The sequence below is a fragment of the Capricornis sumatraensis genome, chromosome X (genome assembly GCF_032405125.1).
Source record: "Capricornis sumatraensis isolate serow.1 chromosome X, serow.2, whole genome shotgun sequence".
In the NCBI taxonomy this organism is placed as follows: domain Eukaryota; kingdom Metazoa; phylum Chordata; class Mammalia; order Artiodactyla; family Bovidae; genus Capricornis; species Capricornis sumatraensis.
Window position 1 is genome coordinate 68,327,647 of NC_091092.1, and position 23,271 is coordinate 68,350,917.

Genomic DNA, 23,271 nt, shown 5'->3' on the forward strand with positions numbered 1-23,271 from the left:
TGGTTTCCTCGGTGTGTATGCCCAGCAGTGGAATTGCTGGGTCTTATGGCAGTTCTATTTCCAGTTTTTTAAGGAATCTCCACACTGTTCTCCATAGTCACTGTACTAGTTTGCATTCCCACCAACAGTGTAAGAGGGTTCCCTTTTCTCCACACCCTCTCCAGCATTTATTGCTTGTAGACTTTTGGATAGCAGCCATTCTGACTGGCGTGCAATGGTATCTCATTGTGGTTTTGATTTGCATTTCTCTGATAAGGAGTGATGTTGAGCATCTTTTCATGTGTTTGTTAGCCATCTGTATGTCTTCTTTGGAGAAATGTCTGCTTAGTTCTTCAGCCCGTTTTTTTGACTGGGTCATTTATTTTTCTGGAATTGAGCTGCAGGAGTTGTTTGTATATTTTTGAGATTAGTTGTTTGTCAGTTGCTTCATTTGCTATTATTTCCTCCCATTCTGAAGCCTGTCTTTACACCTTGCTGATGGTTGCCTTTGTTGTGCAGAAGCTTTTAATTTTAATTAGGTCCCATTTGTTTATTTTTGCTTTTATTTCCAATATTCTGGGAATGGATCATAGAGGATCCTGCTGTGAGTTATGACAGAGAGTGTTTTGCCTATGTTCTCCTCTAGGAGTTTTATACTTTCTGGTCTTATGTTTAGATCTTTAATCGATTTTGAGTTTATTTTTGTGCATGGTGTTAGAAAGTGTTCTAGTTTCATTCTTTTACTAGTGGTTGACCAGTTTTCCAAGCACCACTTGTTAAAGAGATTGTCTTTTCTCCATTGTACATTCTTGCCTCCTTTGTCAAAGATAAGGTGTCCATAGGTGTGTGGATTTATCTCTGGGCTCTCTATTTTGTTTCATTGATCAACATTTCTGTTTTTGTGCCAGTACCATTCTGTCTTGATGACGGTGGCTTTGTAGTAGAGCCTGAAGTCAGGCAGGTTGATTCCTCCAGTTCCATTCTTCTTTCTCAAGATTGCTTTCGCTATTTGAGGTTTATTGTATTTCCATAGAAATTGTGAAATTATTTCTTCTAGCTCTGAGGAAAATGCCATTGGTAGTTTAAAAGGGATTGCATTGAATCTATAGATTGCTTTGGGTAGTATACTCATTTTCACTATATTGATTCTTCCGATCCATGATCATGGTATATTTCTCCATCTGTTAGTGTCCTCTTTGATTTTTTCACCAGTGTTTTATAGTTTTCTATATATAGGTCTTTTGTTTCTTTAGGTAGATATATTCCTAAGTAGTTTATTCTTTTCGTTGCAATGGTGATTGGAATTGTTTCCTTAATTTCTCTTTCCATTTTCTCATTATTAGTGTATAGGAATGCAAGGGATTTCTGTGTGTTGATTTTATATCCTGCAGCTTTACTATATTCATTGATTAGCTCTAGTGATTTTCTGGTAGAGTCTTTAGAGTTTTCTATGTAGAGGATCATGTCATCTGCAAACAGTGAGAGTTTTTCTTTTTTTCCAATTTGGATTCCTTTTATTTCTTTTTCTGCTCTGATTTCTGTGGCCAAAATTTCCAAAACTATGTTGAATAGTAGTGGTCAGAGTGGGCACCCTTTTCTTGTTCCTGACTTTCGGGGAAATGCTTTCAATTTTTCACCATTGAGGATAATGTTTGCTGTGGGTTTGTCATATATAGCTTTTATTATATTGAGGTATGTTCCTTCTATTCCTGCTTTCTGGAGGTTTTTTATCATAAATGGATATTGAATTTTGTCAAAGGCTTTCTCTGCATCTATTGAGATAATCATATGGCTTTTATTTTTTAATTTGTTAATGTGGTATATTACATTGTTTGATTTGCAGATATTGAGGAATCCTTGCATCCCCGGGATAAAGCCTACTTGGTCATGATGCATGATCTTTTTAATCTGTTGTTGGATTCTGATTGCTAGAATTTTATTAAGGATTTTTGCATCTATGTTCATGAGTGATATTGGCCTGTAGTTTTCTTTTTTTGTGTGGCATCTTTGTCAGGTTTTGGTATTAGGGTGATGGTGGCCTCAGAGAATGAGTTTGGAAGTTTACCTTCCTCTGCAATTTTCTGAAAGAGTTTGAGTAGGATAGGTGTTAGCTCTTCTCTAAATTTTTGGTAGAATTCAGCTGTGAAGGCGTCTGGACCTGGGCTCTTGTTTGCTGGAAGATTTCTGATTACAGTTTCAATTTCCATGCTTTTGATGGGTCTGTTAAGATTTTCTATTTCTTCCTGGTTCAGTTTTAGAAGGTTGTACTTTTCTAAGAATTGGTCCATTTCTTCCATGTTGTCCATTTTAGTTGGCATATAATTGCTGTTAGTAGTTTCTTATGATCCTTTGTCTTTCTGTGTTGTCTGTTGTAATCTCTCCATTATCATTTCTAATTTTACTGATTTGATTTTTCTCCCTTTGTTTTTTGATGAGTCTGGCTAATGGTTTGTCAATTTTATTTATCCTCTCAAAGAACCACTTTTGGCTTTGTTGATTTTTGCTATGGTCTCTTTTGTTTCTTTTGCATTTATTTCTACCCTAATTTTTAAATTTATTTATTTTAATTGGAGGCTAATTACATTACTGTATTGTATTGGTTTTGCCATACATCAACATGAATCCGCCATGGCTGTACACATATATATGGAATTTTTTAATTTATTTATTTTAATTGGAGACTAATTATATTACAGTATTGTATTGTTTTTGCCATATATCAGCATGAATCTGCCACCATGAATCTGTACACATATATATGGAATTTAGAAAGATGGTAACAATTACCCTATATGCAACACAGCAAAAGAGACACAGATGTATAAAAGTCTTTTGGACTCTGTGGGAGAGGGCCAGGGTGGGATGATTTGGGAGAATGGCATTGAAACATGTATAATATCATATACCCTAATTTTTAATATTTATTTACTTCTACTAACGCTGAAGTTCTTCATTTCTTCCTTTTCTAGTTGCTTTAGGTGTAGAGTTAAGTTATTTATTTGAGTTTTTTCTTATTTCTTGAGGTATGCCTGTATTGCTATGAACCTTCCCCTTAGCACTGCTTTTACAGTGTCCCACAGTTTGGGTTGTTGTGTTTTCATTTTCATTCATTTCTTTGCATATTTTGTTTTATTTTTTTCTTTCTTCTGTGATTTTTGGTTATTCAGAAGCATGTTGTTCAGCCTCCATATGTTGGAATTTTTAATAGCTTTTCTCCAGTAATTGAGATCTAATCTTACTGCATTGTGGTCAGAAAAGATGCTTGGAATGGTTTCAATTTTTTTTAATTTACCAAGGCTAGATTTATGGCCTAGGATGTGATCTATCCTGGAGAAGGTTCCATGTGCACTTGAGAAAAAGGTGAAATTCATTGTTTTAGGGTAAAATGTCCTATAGATATCAATTAGGTCTAACTGGTTTACTGTATCATTTAAAGCTTGTGCTTCCTTGTTAATTTTCTGTTTAGTTGATCTATCCATAGGTGTGAGTGGGGTATTAAAGTCTCCCACTATTATTGTGTTATTGTCAATTTCCCCTTTCATACTTGCTAGCATTTGTCTTACATATTGTGGTGTTCCTATGTTGGGTGCATATATATTTATAGTTGTTATATCTTCTTCTTGGATAAAACCTTTGATCATTATGTAGTGTCCTTCTTTGTCTCTTTTCACAGCCTTTTTAAAAAGTCTATTTTATTTGATATGAATATTGCTACTCCTACTTTCTTTTGGTCTCTATTTGTGTGGAATATCTTTTTCCAGCCCTTCACTTTCAGTTTGTATGTGTCCTTTGTTTTGAGGTTGGTCTCTTGTAGACAACATATATAGGGGTCTTGTTTTTGTATCCATTCAACCAGTCTTTGTCTTTTGGTTGGGGCATTCAACCCATTTACGTTTAAGGTAATTATTGATAAGTATGATCCCGATGTCATTTACTTTTTTGTTTTAGGTTCAAGTTTATACATGCTTTCCGTGTTTCCTGTCTAGAGAGTATTCTTTAGCATTTGTTGGAGAGTTGGTTTGGTGGTGCTGAATTCTCTCAGCTTTTGCTTGTTGGTAAAGCTTTTGATTTCTCCTTCATATTTGAATGAGATCCTTGCTGGGTACAGTAATCTAGGCTGTAGGTTATTTTCTTTCATCACTTTAAGTATGTCCTGCCATTCCCTCCTTGCCTGAAGAGTTTCTATTGAAAGATCAGCTGTTATCCTTATGGGAATCCCCTTGTGTGTTATTTGTTGTTTTTTCCTTGCTGCTTTTAATATTTGTTCTTTGTGTTTGATCTTTGTTAATTTGATTAATATGTGTCTTGGGGTGTTTCGCCTTGGGTTTATCCTGTTTGGGACTCTCTGGGTTTCTTGGACTTGGGTGATTATTTCCTTCCCCATTTTAGGGAAGTTTTCAACTATTATCTCTGCAAGTATTTTCTCATGGTCTTTCCTTTTGTCTTCTTCTTCTGGGACTCCTATGATTTGAATGTTGGGGCATTTAACATTGTCCCAGAGGTTTATGAGATTGTCCTCATTTCTTTTAATTCGTTTTTCTTTTTTCCTCTCTGATTCATTTATTTCTACATTCTATGTTTACCTCACTAATCCTATCTTCTGCCTCCCTTATTCTACTGTTTGTTCCTTCCAGAGTGTTTTTGATCTCATTTATTGCATTATTCATTATATATTGACTCTTTTTAATTTCTTCTAAGTCTTTGTTAAACCTTTCTTGCATCTTCTTAATCCTTGTCTCCAGGCTATTTATCTGTGATTGCATTTTGTTTTCAAGATTTTTGATCATTTTCACTATCATTATTTGGAATTCTTTATCAGGTAGATTCCCTATATCTTCCTGTTTTGTTTGGTTTGGTGGGCATTTTTTACTTGCTGGGTATTCCTCTGTGTCTTCATCTTGTTTATATTGCTGTGTTTGGGGTAGCCTTTCTGTATTCTGGCAGTTTGTGGAGTTCTCTTTATTGTAGAGTTTCCTCGCTGTGGGTGGCGTTGTATCAGTGACTTGTCAAGGTTTCCTGCTTAGGGAAGCTTGTGTCGTTGTTCTGGTGGGTGGAGCTGGATTTCTTCTCACTGGAGTGCAATGAAGTGTCCAGTAATGAGTTATGAGATGTCAGTGGGTTTGGAGTGACTTTGGGCAACCTGTATCTTGAAGCTCAGGGCTGTGTTCTTGTGTTGCTGGAGAATTTGCGTAGTATGTCTTGCTCTGGAAGTTGTTGGCCCTTGGGTGGTGCTTGGTTTCACTGTAGGTATGGAGCCATTTGATGAGCTCCTGTCGATTAATGTTCCCTGGAGTCAGAAGTTCTCTGGTGTTCTCAGCATTTGGCCTCAAGCCTCCTGCTTCTGGTTTTCAGTCTTATTTTTACAGTAGCCTCAAGACTTCTTCATCTATACAGCACTGTTGATAAAACATCTAGGTTAAAGATGAAAAGTTTCTCCACAGTGAGGGACACCCAGCGAGGTTGACAGAGTTATGTGGAGAAGAGAAGAGGGAGGAGGGAGATAGAGGTGATCAGGGTGAGATGAGGTGGAATCAAAAGAGGAGAGAGCAAGCTAGCCAGCAATCACTTCCTTATGTGTGCTCCACAGTCTGGAATGCTCAGAGTTGTTCACGGAGTTATACAGAGAAGAGAAGAGGTAGGAAGGAGATAGAGGTGGCCAGGAGGATAAAGGGGGGGATCAAAAGGAGAGAGACAGATCCAGCCAGTAATCAGTTCCCTAAGTGTTCTCCACCCTCTGGAACACACAAAGAGATTCACAGAGTTGGGTAGAGAAGAGAAGGGGTAGGGAGAAGATAGAGGCGACCTGGTGGAGAAAAAGGAAAGTCCAAAGAGGGAGAGAGAGGTCAAGCCAGTAATCTCACTGCCAAGTAAAAATGGGTACTGAAGATTGGATTCTTAAAGGTACAAAATTGATAATAAATACCAAAAAGCAAGATTAAAAATCTAGAGTAGAGGTTGGATTTTTAAAAATACAATATTAAAGAAAAAGAAAAAAAATCACAAAAATTATAAAATGTATATATGAAGTTTGCTTTAAAAAATAGGGTCTCTTTTTGTTGTTTTTTTTGCAAAGTAATAGTAGGTTATAAAAATGAAAATTAAAGGAGTAATAGAGGACTTAAAATTTAAAAAAAATAAAAATTAAAGAATGGTAGTAAAAATATATCTAGAACTTTCTCTGGTGTTGTGGGCAGTGTGAGGTCAGTTCATTTTTGGATAATTCCTTGATTCGGTTTATATTTCTCAAGATCTATAAGCCCCTTCCTATGTAGTTGGTGCTAACTACAGGGTTTTAATCTATTGCACCTGTCACTTCCAAGGAGGTTCCCTCTGGTTTAGCTTCTTCTATTTGCTGGTCTCTTCAGTGTCTAATTTCTGCCCTGGCACAAGGAGGCGGTGGTGGACACTTTTATAAGCTCACTGATTCAGTCGTGCTATGGGGAAGGAGGGACACTGCAAACAAATAACACTGGCGTGTGCTCGCAGTGTCTCAGTCACACTGGTTTTCCCCCGCTCACAGCGTGTGTGCTTTCCCAGTCTACACTGCTTAGGCTGTAAGTTGCTCTGCCAGGAACTGTCTGAGGCCGACCCTGAGTTGTATGCACTTCACAGGTCTAAGCCACTCAGATTCAGGTACTCGGGTAGTCCTCAGAGGTGCAGGCTTGGTTGGGCCTGCATTTTGTGCCCTTCCCAGGTCCAAGAAGCTCAGGTGACCAGGTGTTTGGCGAGCACAGTCACTGCGATTTATTGCCTTCCCTGTCCCTGCCACTCAGTTTTCTGGGTGTACAACCAACCCGCGCACCTTCTCAGGCGGATATTGACTGTCCAGAATCCTACAAGTCTTGGTTAGCAAAGAAACCTGCTTGCATTTTGGTAGATAATGCCTCTCTGGGGCTGCGATTGTTCCCTTCTGGCTCTGGCTGCCCTTGTCTGCCTGTCACCAGAGGGGGATGGACCAGTCTGCAGCCAGTTGCCTCTGTTAAATCCTTTGTTCTGTGAGCAGGCTTGGTGGTGTCTCAGGTTAGGGCTGTTCATGTGGTAGTTATCCCACAGTCTCGTTTGCTATCCCAAGTTAGTTCCCTTAGATTGTTGCCCTCAGGGCATTCAGGCTGGGTCCTTACTCTAAGTAATGCAGCCCCTGCTTCCCTACCCAGCCCCGGCTTGCTAGTGGCAAATGCAGGCATTTGCGCTGCTTCTCTGCTGGGCGAGTTACCATTGGGCATGTAATCTGTGGGTTTTAATTATTCATTTATTTTTCCTCCCGGTTTGTTGCCCTCTGTGGTTCCAAGGCTTGCCACAGACTTGGCAGTGAGAATGTTTCCTGGTGTTTGGAAACTTCTCTCTTTTTTAAGACTCCCTTCCTGGCATGGAGCTCCGTCCCTACCTCTTTTGTCTCTCTTTTTGTCTTTTATGTTTTATCCTACCTGCTTTCAAAGACAATGGGCTGCTTTTCTGGGTGCCTGATGTCTTCTCCAACACCACAGTTCAAAAACATCAATACATCGGCACTCAGCTTTCTTCACAGTCCAACTTTCACATGCATGCATGATCACTGGAAAAACCATAGCCTTTGCTGGCAAAGTAATGTCTCTGCTTTTGAATATGCTATCTAGGTTGGTCATAAATTTCCTTCCAAGGAGTAAGAATCTTTTAATTCCATGGCTGCAATCACCATCTGCCGTGATTTTGAGGCCCCCCCAAAAAAAGTCTGACACTGTTTCCCCACCTATTTGCCATGAAATGATGGCAGCAGATGCCATGATCTTCGTTTTCTGAATGTTGAGCTTTAAGCCAACTTTTTCACCCTCCTCTTTCACTTCCATCAAGAGACTTTTTAGTTCCTCTTCACTTTCTGCCATAAGGGTGGTGTCATCTGCATATCTGAGGTTTTTGGTATTTCTCCCAGCAATCTTGATTCCAGCTTGTGCTTCTTGCAGCCCAGCGTTTCTCATGATGTACTCTGCATATAAGTTAAATAATCAAGGTGACAATATACAGACTTGACATACTCCTTTTCCTATTTGGAACCAGTCTGTTGTTCCATGTCCAGTTCTAACTGTTGCTTCCTGACCTGCATACAGATTTCTCAAGAGGCAGGTCAGGTGGTCTGGTATTCCCATCTCTTTCAGAATTTTCTACAGTTTACTTTGATCCATACAGTCAAAGGCTTTGGCATAGTCAATAAAGCAGAAATAGATGTTTTTCTGGAACTCTCTTCCTTTTTCCATGATCCAGAGGATGTTGGCAATTTGATCTCTGGTTCCTCTGCCTTTTCTAAAACCAGCTTGAACATGTGGAAGTTCATGGTTCACGTATTGCTAAAGCCTGGCTTGCAGAATTTTGAGCATTACTTTACTAGCATGTGAGATGAGTGCAATTGTGCAATAGTCTGAGCATTCTTTGGCATTGTCTTTCTTTGGGAATGGAATGAAAACTGACCTTTTCCAGTCCTGTGGCCACTGCTGAGTTTTCCAAATTTGCTGGCATATTGAGTGCAGCACTTTCACATCATCATCTTTCAGGATTTGAAATCGCTTAACTGGAATTGCATCACCTCCACTAGCTTTGTTCATAGTGATGCTTTCTAAGGCCCAGTTGACTTCACATTCCAGGATGTCTGGCTCTAGGTAAGTGATCACACCATCGTGATTATCTGGGTCATGAAGGTCTTTTTTGTACAGTTCTGTGCATTCTTGCCACCTCTTCTGTATATCTTCTGCTTCTGTTAGGTCCATACCATTTCTGTCCTTTATCAGCCCATCTTTGGAGGAAATGTTCCCTTGATATCTCTAATTTTCTTGAAGAAATCTCTAGTCTTTCCCATTCTATTTTTTTCCTCTATTTCTTTGCATTGATCACAGAGGAAGGCTTTCTTATCTCTCCTTGCTCTTCTTTAGAACTCTGCATTCAGATGCTTATGTCTTTCCTTTTCTCCTTTGCTTTTTGCTTCTCTTCTTTTCACAGCTACTTGTAAGACCTCCCCAGACAGCCATTTTGCTTTTTTGCATTTCTTTTCCATGGGGATGGTCTTGATCCCTGTGTCCTGTACAGTGTCACAAACCTTCATCCATAGTTCATCAGGAACTCTATCAGATCTAGGCCCTTAAATCTATTTCTCACTTCTACTGTATAATCATAAGGGATTTGAGTTAGGTCATACCTGAATGGTTTAGTGGTTTTCCCTACTTTCTTCAATTTAAGTCTGAATTTGACAATAAGGACTTCATGATCTGAGCCACAGTCAGCTCCTGGTCTTGTTTTTGCTGACTGTGTAGAGCTTCTCCATCTTTCACTGCAAAGAATATAATCAATCTGATTTCAGTGTTGACCATCTGGTGATGTCCATGTGTAGAGATTTCTCTTGTGTTGTTGGAAGAGGGTGTTTGCTATGACCAGTGTGTTCTCTTAGCAGAACTCTATTAGCCTTTGCCCTACTTCATTCCATACTCCAAGGCCAAATTTGCCCGTTACTCCAGGTGTTTCTTGACTTCCTACTTTTGCATTCTAGTCCCCTATAATGTAAAGGACATCTTTCTAGGGTGTTAGTTCTAAAAGGTCTTCTAGGTCTTCATAGAACCGTTTAACCTCAGCTTCTTCAGTGTTACTGGTTGGGACATAGACTTGGATTAGTGTGATATTGAATGGTTTGCCTTGGAAACGAACAGAGATCATTCTGTCATTTTTGAGATTGCATTCAAGTGCTGTATTTTGGACTCTTTTGTTGACCATGATGGCTACTCCATTTCTTCTACTTAATCTATATTGCATAGCAGCTTTGCAGTTAAAACACTATATTGAAATATAAGACCAGACACTTTAAAACTCCTAGAGGAAAACCTAGGCAGAACACACTTTGACATAAATTCCGACAAAAATTTTTTTGATCCACCTCCCAGAATAATGAAAATAAAAACAAATAAATGGGATCTAATTAAACTTAAAAACTTTTACACAGCAAAGGAAACCATAAGCAAAAAAAAGACCACCCTCAGGAGGGGAGAAAATGTTTGCAAACAAAGGAACTGATAAGTGATTTATCTCCAAAATATACAAACAGCTCATGCAGCCAAACATAAAAAAAAATAAACCAATCAATATTAAACAAAAAATCAAAAAATGGGTGAAAGGTAAGTCAATAAGTAGACATTTCTGTGAAGAAGACATCAGTTCAGTTCAATCGCTCAGTCGTTTCCAACTCTTTGCGACCCCATGAATCGCAGCATGCCAGGCCTCCCTGTCCATCACCAACTCCCGGAGTTCACTCAGACTCACGTCCATCAAGTCAGTGATGCCATCCAGCCATCTCATCCTCTGTTGTCCCCTTCTGCTCCTGCCCCCAATCCCTCCCAGCATCAGAGTCTTTTCCAATGAGTCAACTCGTTGCATGAGGTGGCCAAAGTTGGAGTTTCAGCTTTAGCATCATTCCTTCCAAAGAAATCCCAGGGCTGATCTCCTTCAGGATGGACTGGTTGGATCACCTTGCAGTCCAAGGGACTCTCAAGAGTCTTCTCCAACACCACAGTTCAGAAGCATCAATTCTTCGGCGCTCACCCTTCTTCACAGTCCAACTCTCACATCCATACATGACCACTGGGAAAACCATAGCCTTGACTAGACAGACCTTAGTCGGCAAAGTAATGTCTCTTCTTTAGAACATGCTATCTAGGTTGGTCATAACTTTTCTTCCAAGGAGTAAGCGTCTTTTAATTTCATGGCTGCAGTCACCATCTGCAGTGATTTTGGAGCCCAAAAAATAAAATCTGACACTGTTTCCACTGTTTCCCCATCTATTTGCTATGAAGTGATGGGACCAGATGCCATGATCTTCATTTTCTGAATGTTGAGCTTTAAGCCAACTTTTTCACTCCCCTCTTTCACTTTCATCAAGAGGCTTTTTAGTTCTTCACTTTCTGCCATAAGGGTGGTGTCATCTTCATATCTGAGGTTATTGAGATTTCTCCCGGCAATCTTGATTCCAGCTTGTGTTTCTTCCAGAGTCTTAATTATACTTATGTTGAATATTGCATCTCTGGTACTTACTTATAACTAGAAGTTTTACTTTTGGCTGCTGTATCTGATTCTATTTCTCCCACATCCTGGTTTTGGTAACCACAAATCTGATCTCTTTTTCTATGAATTTATTTTTGAAATATAATTGACCTGCAAAACTGTGTTGGTTCCTGTTACACAACATGGTAATTCAATATTTCTATCCACTTGAAACTGATCAGCATGATAAGTCTAGGTACAATATGTAACCAAAGACTGACTATATTCCCCACACTGTACATTTCATACCCATGATTCACTTATTTCACAACTGGAAGTTTGTGCCTGTTAATCTCCCTTACCTATTTATTCACTGTACTCACGTCCTTTCTCACAAATACCTGTTTGTTCTTTGTATCTGTAGTACCATTTATGTTTTGTTATATGTGTTCATTTATTTTGTGTTTTAGAGTCCACATAAAAGTGAGATCATGTTGTATGTTTTTCCCTAACTTATCCCACTTTGCATAGTACCTTGTAGATCCACTCATATTTTTGCAAATGGCAAAGTTTTTATAATGGTATATTAATGTTCCATCGAATATATGTATATGCACACAAACATATCTGTGTACTCAATCACTTCAGTCATGTCTGACTCTTTGCAACCTCATGGACTATAGCCTGTCAGGCTCCATTGTCCATGGAATTTTCCTGACAAGAGTATGGAGTGGATTGTCATGCCCTCCTCTAGGGATACACATCTATATGCATTTGTCATTGATGGACATGTAGGTTGTTTCCATATGTTGGTTATTATAAAAATTGCTGCACAGAACATTGGAATGCATATAGGTTTTAAATTAGTGTTTTTGTTCTCCTCAAGTAAATACACAGATGAAATTGCTGGATCATGTGGCAGTTCTATTTTTAATTTTTTGAGGAACCTTAATACTGTTTTCCTTTGTGGCTATACCAATTTACAATCACACTAACATTGCATGAGGATTCCCTCTTCTCTACATTCTTGCCAGCACATTGTTTGTTGTCTTTTTTGTTAATGGACATTCTGATAGATGAGGAGTGATATCTCAGTTGGTTTGATTTTCATTCCCTTGGTCATTAGTGATGTTAAGCATCTTTTCATTCATCTGCTGGCCATCTGTAGGTCTTTGGTAAAATGTCTGTTTAGGTCCTCTGTCCATTTCTTAATTAGGTTGTTTGGGGTTATTTTGATGTTGAGTACATGATTTACTTGTTTATTTTGGATATTAACCCCTTAGCAGTCATGTTATTGACAAATATCTTCTTCCATTCATTAGGCTTCCTTTTTGTTTGCTTGATAGTTTCCTTTGCTATGCAAAAGCTTTTTTTCTAGTTTGATATCCTACAAGTTGTTTATTTTTAGTTTTGTTTCCCTTTCCTGAGGAAGACATGTTCAAAAAATATTGCTAAGTCTGATGTCAAAGAGTTTACTGCTTATGTTTTCTTCTAGAAATTTTATGGTTTCAGGTCTTAATTATATAATCCATTTTTAGTTTATTTTTGTATATGGTGTGAGGGTAGTCCAGTTTGATGCTTGTGCATGTAATTATTTAGTTTTCTCATCATCTTCTATTGACGAAATTATCTTTCACCCACTGTATTGTCTTGCCTTCTTTATTGGAGATTAATTGACTATATGTGCATCAGTTTATTTCTGGGCTATGTTCTTTTCCATTGATCTGTGTGTCTGTTGTGCCAATACCGTAATGTTTTGATTATTGTAGTTTTGTAGTGTAACTTTGCACCACAGAGCCTGATATTGACAGCTTTGTTATTTTTTCTCAAGATTGCTTTGGCAGTTGGAGATCTTTTCCAGTGTCATACAAATTTTAGGGTCATTTGTTCTAGTTCTCTTAGGAATGTCATGGGTATTTTGATAGGAATATAGGAATTGTATTAACTAAAGGTATTACTTTGGGTAGTATGGAAATTATAATAGTAATAATTCTTTCAGTTAAAGGATAAAGGATATCTTCATTTTTTTAATATAAACTTATTTATTTTAATTGGAGGCTAATTACTTTACAATATTGTATTGGTTTTGCCATACATCAACATGAATCCACCACAAGTGTACATGTGTTCCCCATGCTGAACCCCACTTCCACCTGCCTCCCCATACCATCCCTCTGGGGCATCACAGTGCACCAGCCCCAAGCATTCTGTATCATGCATCGAGCCTGGACTGGCAATTAGTTTCACATATGATATTATACACGTTTCAATGCCATTCTCCCAAATCATGCCACCCTCTCCCTCTCCCACAGAGTCCAAAAGACTGTTCTATACATCTGTGACTCTTTTACTGTCTTTCATACAGGGTTATCATTACCATCTTTCTAAATTCCATATATATGCATTCAGTTCAGTTCAGTCGCTCAGTCGTGTCCAAATCTTTGTGACCCCATGAATCGCAGCACGCCAGGCCTCCCTGTCCATCACCAACTCCCGGAGTTCACTCAGACTCACGTCCATCAAGTCAGGGATGCCATCCAGCCATCTCATCCTGTCGTCCCCTTCTCCTCCTGCCCCCAATCTCTCCGAGCATCAGAGTGTTTTCCAATGAGTCAGCACTTCGCAAGATGTGGCCAAAGTACTGGAATTTCAGCTTTAGCATCATTCCTTCCAAAGAAATCCCAGGGCTGATCTCCTTCAGAATGGACTAGTTGGATCTTCTTGCAGTCCAAGGGACTCTCAAGAGTCTTCTCTAACACCACAGTTCAAAAGCATCAATTCTTTGGCGCTCAGCCATCTTCACAGTCCAACTCTCACATCCATATGTGATGTGGATGGAAAAATCATATATATTTAGTAGTATATATATGTTACTCCAGAAATCACATTTGGTCACAGTTGTGTCACTCAGTCATGTCTGACTCTTTGCAACCCCATGGACTGCAGCACCCCAGGCCTCCCTGTCCATCACCAACTCCCAGAGGTTGCTCAAACTCATATCCATCGAGTCAGTGGTGCCATCCAACCATCTCATCCTCTGTCATCCCCTTCTCCTCCTGCCTTCAGTCTTCACCATCATCAGTGTATTTTCCAATGAGTCAGTTGTTCACATCAAGTGGACAAAGTATCGGAGTTTCAGCTTCAGCATCTGTCCTTCCAATGAACATTTAGGACTGATTTCCCTTAGAATTGACTGGTTTAGTCTCCTTGCAGTCCAAGGGACTCTCAAGAGTATTCTCCAACACCACAGTTCAAAAGCATCAATTCTTCAGTGCTCATCTTTCTTTATCGTCCAACTCTCACATCCATATGTGATGTGTATGGAAAAATCATATATATTTAGTAGTATATATATGTTACTCCAAAACTCACAGTTGGTCCCTCCCCCCAACCTTTCTCCTTTGGTAACCATGTTTGTTTTCTATGTTTGTGAGTCTGTTTTGTAAATAAATTCATTTGTATTTTTTAGATTCCACACATAAATAATATAATATGGTATTTGTATTTCTCTGTCTGATTTACTTCACTTAGTATGATAATGTCTCATTCCATCTGTGTTACTGCAAATGGAATTATTTCATTCTTTTCCATGGCTGAGTACTATTTCATTATGTATATATACATGTGTGTGTGTGCACGTGTGTGTGTGTGTATCACAACATCCATATCCATGCATCTGTCAATGGACCTTTAGGTTATTCCCATATCTTGGCTATTACATTAAATAATGCTGTAGTGAACATTGGGGTGAATGTATCTTTTCAAATTATGGTTCTCTCCTGATATATGCCCAGGAGTGGGATTGCTGGATGATATGACAATACTAATTTTTAGTTTTTATGAGAATCCTCCATACTCTTCTCCATTATGGCTGCATCAGTTTATATTCCCAACAACAGTGTAGAATGGTTTCCTTTTCTCCACACCCTCTCCAGCATTTATTATTCGTAGACTTTTTGTTGACCATTCTGACTGGTGTCAGGTGATACCTCATTATAATTTTGATGTTTATTTCCTCTGTTACTTAGCAATATTGATCATCTTTTCATGTGCCTTTTGGACATCTGAATGTCTGCTTTGGATAAATGTCTCTATAGATATTCTACCCATTTACTGATTGCATTGTTTGCTTTTTTTGATATTGAGCTGTTTGTTTATTTTGGCGATTAATCCTATGTTGGTCACATCATTTGCAGATATTGTATTCTCAGTCCATTGTTTGTCTTCTTATTTTGTTTATGTATTCCTTTGCTGTACAAAAGCTTTTAAGTTTCATTAGGTCCCATTTGTTTATTTTTGTTTTTATTTCCATTACTCTAGTAGATAGATCCCAAAAAAATCACTGCAATTTATGTCAAAGAGTGTTCTGTGTGTTTTCCTCAAAGAGTTTTATGGTATCCAGTCTTACATTTAGATCTTTCATCCATTTTGTGTTTATTTTTATGCATATTGTTTGAAAATGCCCTAGTTTTATTCTTTTAAATGAAAAGAATATAGTTGTCCCATTTTCTCAGCACCACTTATTAAAGAGACTGTCTTTTCTCCATTCTGTACTCTTACTTCCCTTGTCATAGATTAATTAACCATAGATGTGCATGTTTATTCCTGGGCTTTCTATCTTATTCCATTGATCTATTATTGGATTGGCCAAAAAGTTCCTTCATTTTTAAAGTAAAAATAAAAGATATATTTTTTCAATTTCACCAAGAACTTTATTGAACAACATATTCATTGCTTTGTTCCACTGCTGCTGCTGCTGCTGCTGCTAAGTCACTTCAGTTGTGTCCGACTCTGTGCTACCCCATAGACGGCAGCCCACCAGGCTCCCCCGTCCCTGGGATTCTCTAGGCAAGAACACTGGAGTGGGTTGCCATTTCCTTCTCCAAAGCATGAAAGTGAAAAGTGAAAGTGAAGTCACTCAGTCGTGTCTGACTTTTCACGACCTCATGGACTGCAGCCCACCAGGCTCCTCCATCCATGGGATTTTCCAGGCAAGAGTACTGGAGTGGGGTGCCATTGCCTTCTCCGGTATGAATCAGAACTTCCCAGCCAAACTGTAATGGGTTTTGCCTGGTCCTCAAAAAAGCATGCATCTTGCATTATCCTGATGGAAGATTACACGTTTTCTGTTGATTGATTACAGGTGCTTTTCAGTTGGCCTCATTGGAAACAGTACTTATTGGAATTAATTATTTGGTTTTCTGGAAGGAGCTCATAATAGAGGATTCCCTTCATCACCTTCTTTGGATGAAAGTGGGCCTTTGGTATGGTTGGTGGTGGGTAATTTCACTTGCCCCGCAGTCTCCTGTCCCACTTTATTGTAAAGTGTCCACTTTTCATCACCTGTCACAATTTATTTTTAAAATGCAACATTTTCATTATGTTTCAGTAGAGAATCACATGTGGAAATAAGGTCAGGAAGGTTTGTTTTTTTTTGTTTGTTTGTTTGTTTTTAATTTAACTTATGTGGAACCCAAACGTCAAGCAATTAATATAACCAAGCTTGTGCAAGTGATTTTCAACACTTATTTTGGATATTTTGAGTGTGTTGGCTCTCTCACATGTGGTATAATGTTGCTCGTTGTCAATTAATGTCTCAATTTGACATCAACTTAAACTGGTCTGCCTGACTGTGGGGCATCGTCTAGCAAGAAACCTCCAGCACAAAACTTCACATGCCACTTTGGATGTGTTCAGTCATATTACCATCTCCATACACTGCACCAATCTTTTGTTTGAGTTTCTGTTGCATTTTTACCATTCTTGAAAGTATAAAGCCTAATATGTTAAAAATGTTTTTTTTTTCTTTCTCTTCTCTTCAATATTAAAATGGCTATAGAAAAATTCACCATTTTTTTTAATGCTTGCTAATATGAAAGCTTGTGCAATACAGTCTAATAAAATTGTTTCAAGTGAGGTTAAAAACAACTAAGTGCAACTAGAATCATCTTACGGACAAATCCCAAGGAACTTTTTGGCAAACCCAATATATGTCCACTTTTGTGCCCATACCATGGTTTTTTGAAGATTATAGCATTGTAGTATAGCCTGAAGTCAGGACATGTTATTGCTTCAGATCCATTAAGATGGTTTGAGCTGTTTGGGGTCTTTTGTGTTTTCATACAAATTTAAAAATTTTTTGTTCTAGTTCTGTGAAAAATACCATTGGTAATTTGATATGGATTGCATTGACTCTACAGATTGACTTGGGTAGTATAGTTGTTTTCACAGTATTGATTCATTCTAAGAATATTGTATATACTTCCATCCGTTTGCATCATCTTCCATTTCTTTCAACAGTTTCTTGTAGTTATTTGAGTACAGGTTTTGCCTCCTTAGGTAGGTTTACTCCTAGATAATTTATTATTTTTCATGTGATGGCCAGTGAGATTATTTCCTTGATTTCTATTTCTGATATTCTGTTGTTGTTATATAGGAATGCAAGAGATTTCTTTATATTAATTTTATATTATACAGCTTTACCAAATTCATTGATGAGGTCTAGTTGTTTTCTGGTAGCCTTTTTAGGATTTTTAAAAATATTTATTTATGGCTCTGCTGGATCTTCATTGTTGCATGCAGGCTTTCTCTAGTTGCAGTGAGTGGAGGCTACTCTCCAGTTGTGGTGCATGGGCTTCTCTTTGCAGTGGCTTTTCTTGCTGCAGAGCACAGGCTTTAGAGTGTGTAGGCTCAGTAGGTGTGGCATGTTGATTAAGTTGCTCTGTGGCATGTGGAATCTTCCCAGAGAAAAGATCGAACCCATTTCCCATGCATTGGCAGGCAGATTCTCAACCACTGGACCACCAGGGAAGTTCCTAGGAGGTTCCCTGTGCTTCATAGTAGAACCTTGTTTTTTCCATTCTGTTTACAGTAGTTTGCATTTGTTAATCCCAAACTCCCAATCCTTCCCTCCCCTGCCCCACCTACTTTGGAAACCAGAAGTCTCTATATTTGTGAGTCATATTTTTTTTGTGGATTTGTTATTTTAAATTCCACATATAAGTGATATCAAGTGATATTTGTCTTTCTCTTTAGTTCACTCAGCATGATAATCTCTAGGACCATCCATGTTGCTGCAGTTGGCATATTTCATTCCTTTTATGGCTGAGTAATATTTTGTTGTGTATATATACCACTATTTCTTTACCCACTCATCTCTTGATGGACACTTAGGTTGCTTCCCTGTCTTGGATATTTTAAATAGTGCTATTATGAACATAGAGGTGAATGTATCTTTTTGAGTTATACTTTTGTTTGGGTATATGCCCAGGATTGCTGAATCATATGGCACCCCTATTTTTAGTTTTTTGAGTACCTTTATACTGTTTTCTATCATGGCTACACCAATTTATATTCTCATTAGCAGCATAAGAGTTCTCTTTTTTCCACACCCTCTCTAGGATTTATTATTTTTAGACATTTTAATTCTGACTGGTTTGAAGTGACACCTCATTATAGTTTTGATTTGCATTTATCTAATAATTAGTGATGATGAGCATCTTTTTATGTGCCTTTTGGCCATCTTCATGTCTTCTTCGGAGAAATTTCTATTTAGGCAAGAGTGCCCAACCTCCAGACCTCAGACTGGTACCTCCTGTCAGATCATCTGCAGCATTAGATTAGAAATAAAGCACAAAAAAATGTAATGCACTTGAATCATCCCCAAGCCATCCTTCCCACCCCTGGTCTGTAGAAAAATTGTCTTCCATGAAATCAATCCCTGGTGCCAAAAATGTTGTGGACCACTCTATTTAGGCATTCTTCTCATTTTCCATTTGAGTTATTTGTTTTGTTACTAAATTGTAGGAGCTGTTTGTATATTTTAGAAATTAAAGCCTTTTGGGCCACATCATTTGCAAATATTTTCTTCCAGTCTGTAGGTTGTCTTTTATTTATTTTTATTTTTTAGGGTTTCCTTTGCTGTGTAAAAGGTTATAAGTTTGATTAGGTCATATGCATGTAATTTTGCTTTTATTTCTGTTGCCTTGGGAGACTGACCTATGAAAACACTGGTACAATTTATGTCATAGAATGTTTTGCTTATGTTCTCATCCAGGAGTTTTATGATGTCTTGTCTTATATTTATTCTTTAAGCCATTTTGAGTTTATATATGTGTATGGTGTGAGGGTGTGTTCTAACTTCATTGATTCATGTGCAACTGTCCAGCTTTCCCAACATCACTTGCTGTGGAGACTGTCTTTTCCCCATTGTATATTCTTAACTCTTCTGTCAAAGATTAATTTTCCATAGGTACATGGATTTGTTTCTGTGCTTTCTGTCCTGTCCTACTGGTCTGTATGTCTGTTTTTGTGCCAGTACCATAAAGTTTTGATTATTGTAGCTGTGAAGTATTGTCTGAAGTCTGAGAAGGTTGATTATGCCTCCTGCTTTGTTCTTTTTCCTTAGGGTTGCTTTGGCAATTCTGGATCTTTTATGATTCCGTATTAATTTTAGTAGTATCATTTTTTCTAGTTCTTTGAAAAATACCATGAACATTTTGTTGGGAATTTTTAAATGTCTCTTCCAGTGGCCCCCATTGAGGGAGAACTCCTAAATGGAGATGGTGGGAATTGAACCTAGGGCCTTGTGTATACTAAGCATGTGCTCTACCACTGAGCACACCCCTGCTGCCATCATTTGTTCTAGTTCTTTGAAAATATCACTGCTATTTTGTTGAGAGTTTTTAAATAACAGATTCTACACATGTAATTGATCTCTTCATATTTTCTATTTCTTCCTTTTCTTCCTGGTTCAGTCTCAGAAGGTTGTACCTTTCTAAGAATTTGTTCATTTCTTCCTTTTCTAATCCTTCTAAATGTAAAGGTAGATTGTTTGCCATTTTTATTGCTTACTTCCTTATAGCCTGTAGATTATGAATTGTTGATTGTGTTTTTGTTTTCCTTTGTCTCTAGTTATGTTTTTATTCCCTCAATGATCTCTTGGTTGTTTAGTGCATGTTGTTTAGACTCCACATGGGGTTTTTTTTTTATAGTTGTTTTCTTGTGTGTGTATGCTATGTCGTTTAAGTTGTGTCCAACTCTTTGTGACCCCATGGACTCTAGCCTGTTCTTAAAGACTTTTTTTTACATTTTCAAGGCCCTCAGAGGCTAATAGCACTAGTTATTTTACATTTCTAATTTCATTTTCAAAAGATTCATCAATAGTACAGTTTTTGCACTTATTAGAACTTAGGTCTTTTTTTAAAATTTTGACATTTTAATTATTTTCAATTTAAATAATTGCTTTACAATATTGTGTTGGTTTCTGCCATAAATTGACATGAATCAGCCATAGATATACATATGTCCTCTCTCTCTTGAACTTCCATCCCACCCCTCTAGGTTATCACAGCGTGCCAATTTGAGCTCCCTGAATCATACAGCAAATTCCCACTGGTTATTTATTTTACATATCATAATGTATATGTTTCCCTGCTACTCTCTCCATTTGTCCCACCTTCTCCTTCCCTGCTCTGTGTCAACAAGTCTCTTCTATATGTCTGCATCTCCATTGCTGCTTTGCAAATATGTTAATCAGTACTATCTTTCTAAATTCCATATATATGCATTAGTATACAAAATTTTCCTCTTTCTGACTTACTTAACTTTGTATAAGAGGCTCTAGGTTCATCTGCCTCATTAAAACTGACTCAAATGCATTCCTTTTTATGGCTGAGTAGTATTTCTTTGTATATATATGATACAGCTTCTTTATCCATTCATCTGTTGATGGACATCTGGGTTGCTTCCATGTCCTAGCTATTGTAAATAGTTCTGCAATGAACAGTGGGGTACATGTGTCATTTTCAATTGTGGTTTTCTCAGGGTATATGCCCAATAGTAGGATTGTTGGGTCAGGTGGTGATTTTATTCCTAGTTTTTTTAAGGAATCTCCATACTGTCCTTTCTATCAGCTGTATCAGTTTGCACTCCCACCAACAATGCAAGAGGGTTCTCTTTTCTCCATACTCTTCCCAGCATTTATTGCTTGTAGATTTTTTGATGATGGCCATTTTGACTGGTCTGAGGTGATACCTCATTGTAGTTTTCATTTGCATTTCTTTAATAATGAGAGTTGTTAAGGATCATTTCGTGTCTTTATTAGCCATCTGTATGTCTTCTTTGGAAAAATGTCTGTATAGATCTTCTGCCCACTTTTTAATTGGGTTTCTTGTTTTTCTGGTATTGAATTGCATGAGCTGCTTGTATATTTTGAAAACTAATTCTCTGTCAGTTGTTTCATTTGCAATTATTTTCTCCCATTTTGAGGGGTTTTTTTCACTTTGTTTAGTTTCTTTTGCTGTGCTGAAGCTTTTAAGGTTAATTCAGTTCCACTTGTTTATTTTTGTTGTCATTTTCATTACTCTAAAAATCATAGGAGATCTTGCTATGATTTCTGTCACAGACTATTTTACCTTAAAGAATGTCCTCCTTTAAGAGTTTCTAATAGGCTGGTCTTACATTTATTTAGGTCTTTAACCCATTTTCAGTTTGTCTTTGTGTATCTTCTTAGGAAGGATTCAGATATCACTCTTTTAATACTTTGATATCATTCATATCACATGGCTGTCCAGTTTACCCAGCAACATGTATTGAAGAGATCTTACCTTATCCATTGTATATTCTTGCCTCCCTTGTCAAAGATAAGTTGTCTGTAGGTGCATGGGTCTATCTCCTGGCATTCTATCTTGTTCCTCTGGTCTATATTTCTGTTTTTGTGCCAGTACCATACTGTCTTGATGACTGTAACTTTGTAGTATAGTCTGAAATAAGGAAAGTTGATTCCTCCAGCTCCATTCTTCTTTCTTAAGATTCCTTTGGCTATTCGGGTTCTTTGTGTTTCCATACAAATTGTGAAATATTTTCATCTAGTTCTGTGAAAAGTGCTGTTGGTAGTTTGATAGGGATTGCATTGAATCTGTAGATCGCATGGGGTAGTATTGTCATTTCCACAACATTTATTCATCCAACTCAGGAACATGGACTATCTCTCCATCTGTTTATGTCATCTTTGATTTCTTTCATCAGTGTCTTGTAATAATCTGTGTAGAGCTCTTTTGCCTCATTAGGTAGGTTTATTACTAGGTATTTTATTGTTTTTGTTGTGGTGGTAAATGGAATTGATTTCTTAATTTCTCTTTCTGACTTTTCATTGTTTGTGTATAGGAATACAAGTGATTTCTATGTATTGCTTTTGTATCCTGTGGCTTTACTAAATTCACTGATTAGTTCTAGTAATTTTCTGGTAGTATCTTTAGGGTTTTCTATGTATAGTATTATATCATCTGCAAACAGGGAGAGTTCTACATCTTCTTTTCCAGTCTGGATTCCTTTTATTTCTTATTCTTCTCTGATTGCCTTAGTGAGGACTTCCAAAACTTTGTTATTAATACTGGAGAGAGTGGCACCCTTTTCTTTCCCCTGATATTAGAGGAAATGGTTTCAGTTTTTCACCATTGGGAATAATGTTTCCTGTGGGTTTATCATATACAGCCTTTATTATGTTGAGGTAGGTTCCTTCTGTGCCCATTTTTGAAGAGTTTTTAATCATAAATGAGTGCTGAAATTTCTTGAAAACTTTTTCTGGATCTATTGGGATAATATTATGGCTTTTATCTTTCAGTTTGTTAATATGATGTGTCACATTGATTGATTTGTATTTGGAGAATCCTTGAATCCCTGGGATAAACCTGAGTTAATCATAGTGTAATATCTTTATAATGTGTTGTTGAATTCTCTTTGCTAGAATTTTGTTGAGCTCTTTTGCATCTATGTTAATCAGTGATATTGGCCTGTAATTTTATTTTTATGTGATGTCTCTGTCTGATTTTGGTATCAGGGTGATGGTGGTCTTGTAGAATGAGTTTGGAAGTGTGCCTTCCTCTGGAATTTTTTGAAAGAGTTTCAGAACAGTAGGTGATAGCTTTTCTTTAATGCTTGATAGAAATCACCTGTGAAGTAATCAGGCCTTGGGCTTTTTTTGGGGGGAAGATTTATTTATCACAGTTTCAAATTCAGTGCTTGTGATTGGCTTATTCATAGTTTCTGTTTCTTCCCAGTTCAGTCTTGGAAAGTTGAACATTTCTAAGAATCTTTTCATTTCTTCCAGGTTGTCCAACAACCTGGAAGAAATCAGGCAATCAGAGAAGACAATTAGAGAAGAATAAGAAATAAAAGGTTATTGGCATATATTTGTTTGTAATAATTTCTTATCATTTATATGACTGCATTGTCTCATGTAACGTCTTTTTTGTCTCTAATTTTGTTGACTTGATTGTTCTCCCCTTTTACTTGATGAGTCTA

General features: G+C 37.5%; 1 protein-coding gene across 1 annotated transcript in view; it reads left to right on the forward strand.

Moving 5' to 3' along the window:
- Window positions 1-23,271, forward strand: part of RPS6KA6 (ribosomal protein S6 kinase A6) — a 186,596-nt gene that overhangs the window by 150,636 nt on the left and 12,689 nt on the right. The gene's annotated exons all lie outside the window — the stretch shown is intronic.